We start from the raw sequence: 5,074 nt of genomic DNA, 5'->3' as shown, positions 1-5,074 counted from the left end.
ATCATCATCAGGTGTGGCACGTCTAATCCAACAGCAACAGCAACTCAGTCTGTAGTGAGTGACTACGATTAGGTAAGTCCTGACTGCACCTGTAGTAGTAGGAATGCAAGTGGTTAATTAATATATATTATTAAACAACATGGAGAAATTGGCTATCACTTGAGTCACAAGTTACTACTACTATACTTCAACCCCATGCAAATTTGCTCAGAGTCAGCAAGCATCCAATGCAATGCAATGCAATGCAACAACCAGCACCAAGGACGCCTTCAAAAATGCCACCCGCATTCACCACCAACTAATCCGAAAAGCCAAGAAAACAGCATTCAAGGATCGACTTGACAACAACGCTCACAACAGCAAGGAACTTTTCAACATCGTCAAGGAATTTTCCAATCCCTCGGCCAACTCCAACGACATCACCCCCTCTCAAACCCTCTGCGACTCCCTAGCCTCATTTTTCCACAACAAGATTGCAGACATCCACAACAGCTTTGACAACCAACCCGGAAACCAACCCACCCTACCATTTGCTGATCATCTTCCCCCCATGAACACCCTTAACGACTGGAACCCAATCTCCACTGAAGACACCATCCGCCTGATGAAGTCCATCCACTCAGGATCCCCCACAGACCCATGTCCTCACCACATCTTCAACAAAGCAGACTCCGTCATAGCACCGCACCTCCGAGATGTCATCAACTGCTCCTTCAACTCCGCCACCTTCCCGGAAGACTGGAACCACGCTGAACTCACCGCCCTTCTGAAAAAACCCACAGCGGACCCCACCGAACTCAAAAATTACCGCCCCATCTCGCTTCTTCCATTCCCGGCCAAAGTCATCGAGAAAGCTGTCAACAACCAGCTCGCTGCCTTCCTCGAAGCCAACAAATCCCTCGACCCCTCACAATCTGGCTTCCGAGCAAAACACAGCACTGAGACCGCCCCTCATCGCAGCAACAGACGACATTCGAACTCTACTGGACAATGGAGACACAGTCGCCCTCATCCTCCTCGACCTCTCTGCAGCATTCGACACAGTCTGCCACAAAACCCTTTTACAACGCCTCAATAACATCGGAATCCAAGGAAAAGCACTTGAATGGATCACCTCGTTCCTCACCGGAAGAACCCAGAGAGTCCGCCTTCCACCATTCAAGTCCGAGGCCTCTGAAGTCATCTGCGGCGTACCACAAGGATCCTCACTCAGTCCCACCCTCTTCAACGTATACATGAGCCCCCTCGCGGCCATCGCACGCCAACACAACCTCAACATCATCTCTTACGCGGATGACACTCAACTGATCCTTTCTCTCACCAATGACCCCAGCACCGCCAAAACTAACCTACATGAAGGAATGAAAGAAGTTGCCGAATGGATGAAACAAAGCCGTCTGAAACTGAACTCAGACAAAACAGAAGTCCTCATCTTAGGTACTTCCCCCTCTGCATGGGACGACTCCTGGTGGCCGGAAGCCCTCGGAAAAGCACCCATCCCGACAGACCACGCACGGAACCTAGGCGTCATCCTGGATTCTTCACTCTCAATGAACAGACAAGTCAGCGCCGTATCCTCTTCCTGCTTCAACATTCTTCGCATGCTCAGAAAAACATTTCGCTGGATCCCCTCCGACACAAGGAAAACAGTCACCCACGCTCTGGTCACGAGCCGACTGGACTACGGAAACGCCCTCTACACAGGTACTACCGCAAAACTCCAGAAGAAACTCCAACGAATCCAAAACGCCTCAGCCAGACTCATATTAGACATCTCACGCAACAAACACATCTCTGTTCACCTTAAAGACCTCCACTGGCTACCCGTCAATAAGAGGATCACTTTCCGACTACTTACCCACGCACACAAAACACTCTACGACATCAGTCCAGAATGCCTCAACTCACGACTGTCCTTCTACACCCCCTCCCGCCAACTACGTTCTTCCAGCCAAGCCCTCGCCACTGTACCTCGCATCAACAAGACCACCATGGGAGGCAGATCCTTTTCATACCTGGCTGCTAAAACATGGAACTCACTCCCCGCTTACCTTCGCCTTACCGAGAACCACCTAGCATTCAGAAAGCAACTTAAAACGTGGATATTTGACAAGTAATCCTCCTCCCCTTCCTAAGCGCCTTGAAACCCTCTGGGTATGTAGTGCGCTATATAAATTCTATGACTTGACTTGACTTGACATGGCATCATTCATTTCATATACCTGTCTTGATCTTCTCTTTCACTGTCAGATGATCACAGATGCTGCTGAGCCTTTTGAAAGTGATGACGAGTCACAAATTGACTTCAGTTCTGGATGCCTGCTCAAGTTCTGACACTGAAGAGTTGTCTATGATTGCCTGCAGACAGAGGTGGTAGCCTTAAGACTGTGATGACTTGCAGATTTCAAAGAAAATAGAGGATGGCTTTAGTCACGTACGGTTCACTTGTTATGGAGGGACTGTTAGAGGCTACATTAATGTACTATACTCCATCTCCATCCAATGTATGGATGGCAAGATGGAATTGTATTGAGTGCGAGTCAGGAAGATGGGGAAGGTCTCTGAGGAGTGGAGTCAACAGGTAAATAAATGCACAGACGTGCAACTCCAGTAGGTAAATAAAAAGATAGTGGTGGGGATGGATTTGTTTGTGGTTTGATTTGCACCAGAAAGACATTATTATACACACAAACAAAGGAAGGGTGAAAGTAACAATTTGAAAGCCTAGTTGACAGGGAAGAGGAGCTTGTCAACTCTGGGGGTTCGGACAGAAGTAGGTCATGTAACCCAGTAGTGATGTCTTCGGACTCGCTATCCTCTTCCTGCTGTGATTCACGTATTTTGTAGTCTGGTGGTATGAAGTGTTGATTCATTTTGGTCATCGTTAACCTCTCCACGCTTTTGCGGGAGAGACTGGTCCTTTTCACTGTCACAATGGCACCAGCAGCACTGAAAACCCGCTCAGAAGAGACACTTGCGACAGGACAAGCCAGATATTTTATCGCCAGCCTGCTCAGCACTGGCCAGTGTCTTCCTTTTTCATACAAATAGACCAATGGGATTTGCTCCATGAACACCTCTGTTGTGTCATCCAGATAGGCCTGAACCATCCGCTCAATGTTCATTGGTGCTCCGCTTTGCTTGTCCTCTTTTCCCTTTGCAACAGCAATGGACTTACCCATCCCTTTCTGTAGAAACCAAGCAACTATGCTTTTGGTTGTGTCTGCTGAATCAGATCGTGTTGGTGCTGTTATTGGTAGTGTTGGTGCCTGCTGGGAAGCAGACGCACTGCTCTCGTGCTCTGAATAACTTGACTCTGGAGGATGCCCTGTAGTATTTCCACTGTCCTGGGCTGGCACTGGCAGACCTTTATGGAACAGCCATTCAGTTTCTAAATCAGTGGCTTCCTCAGCTATGAAAGTTTTGTACTTGGCAACATCCCCATCTGAAAAAGGAATTACTGCGTTACTGTTGGGAAATAATTTGTACCGTGGATCCAAAATTGTTGCAGTAATGTAATGTTGATGTGACACAATCATTTGAATCCTTGTATTTTGAGATAAGCGGTCGGCTAAGGCCTTGGCCAAGGAATATGCATCAAGTTTTTCTTCCTCACCTTCGTATGTTTCAGACACCTCCTTCAGCTGTTGCTCGAGCATGTACAACAATGGGATGGCTTGGCCCATAGTACAGTCCTCCCTGCTAACTGCACGTGTGAAGACCTCGAAAGGAAGTGGCATCTCTGTCAAGCATTTAATGAGGTCCCACTGCCACATCTCAATGGTCATGGCTTTAAGATTAACAGTAGGATCCCCTAATCTTCTTGTCATGACTTAAGCATTAAGTGGTATGTACTGCTCAAAGAGACAATCAAGCATGTAATAAGTAGAGTTCCAACGTGTTGGGACTTCCTGGATGAGTGCTTTGACTGGCATTTTATGCTCACGCTAAATGACCCGTAGCTGCTTACGTGCTTTGAAAGAATGGTTAAAATGCATTCATATTCTTCTGCAGATGGTCAGTAAGTTGCTTACTTTGCTTTCAGTTTCAGAAAGTCTTGCACAACTATGTTAATGCAGTGTGCCAAACACGGGACCCTGAAATAGTCACCATCTTTCATTGCCCTCACTACATTACTGCCATTGTCGGTGGCAACAAAACCAATCTTAAGGCCTCTTGGTCGCAGCCATTCAAACACCTTGCTGTTAAACTCAGACAAAATGTTTTCAGCAGTATGAGTTTTCTCCATAGCAAACATGGCTACAGTTGCATGTCTGCGAGTATCATTAAAAACCCCAACAGCGTTAACGCCTGCACTTAACTTGTCTTTAACACCTGAAAAAGAGATCCAGTGTGCGGTGATGCACATGTAATCGGTGGCTTGGCAACTGCTCCACATGTCTGTTGTCAGGTGGATACAATGAACAGCACTCTGTTCTAAGGCTTTCCCAATCAATTCTAGCACATCGTGGTGTATGCTGGAACAGCAACTCTGGCAAAATAGTAGCGACTGGGAACGTTCCATTTTGGGCAGCTGGTTGTCACAAATTCCCGAAATCCCACACCCTCAACAACAGAAAAAGGGAGAAGGTCCAGTGCCAACATTGTGCAAGTTTAGCATTGTACAAACGTACTATTGGGTGGTTGAGCTCGTACTTTCCCTCCTGCCTAAACATGCTAGTAATGGTACGCTGCTTGGTATTTCATTCGGTTATGCTAGACGGAGTACCTTGCATCGCAGACTTCGCACCAGTACTCCTTGGTGTCTCCGGCTGACTCTGGTGCCACTGAGAAGTTCTGATGTGGAGGATGTGGGCTGTACCACTCCAGTGCTGGCGACAGGGGTCGTTTGTGTACCACTCCCAGATAGAATGTCATTGTCTCCCTCTTCTTCTTCCTGGTCAACCATGAGTGGACCTTGTACTACTTTATCCCCACCATCAATGGTTCAATTTTTTATGCTTTGAAGGTGGTTCTCCCACCTGATTAAGTGTTTTTTTTTCAAATGGGTTGTTTGGCCTCCAGTACCATAGTTTGTACCAAGCTTACCACGACTAACAGAGACATGACAAAT

The 5,074-nt window shown here is 47.1% G+C and overlaps 1 pseudogene; it reads right to left on the bottom strand.

Moving 5' to 3' along the window:
* Positions 1–2,724: 2,724 nt before the first annotated feature.
* Positions 2,725–4,120, bottom strand: LOC147696983 (zinc finger BED domain-containing protein 6-like; annotated as a pseudogene).
* Between the last annotated feature and the right edge of the window lie 954 nt (positions 4,121–5,074).

Source organism: Lissotriton vulgaris, chromosome 8, assembly GCF_964263255.1.
Source record: "Lissotriton vulgaris chromosome 8, aLisVul1.2, whole genome shotgun sequence".
In the NCBI taxonomy this organism is placed as follows: Eukaryota; Metazoa; Chordata; class Amphibia; order Caudata; family Salamandridae; genus Lissotriton; species Lissotriton vulgaris.
This window is presented reverse-complemented; position numbering and strand designations above follow the sequence as displayed.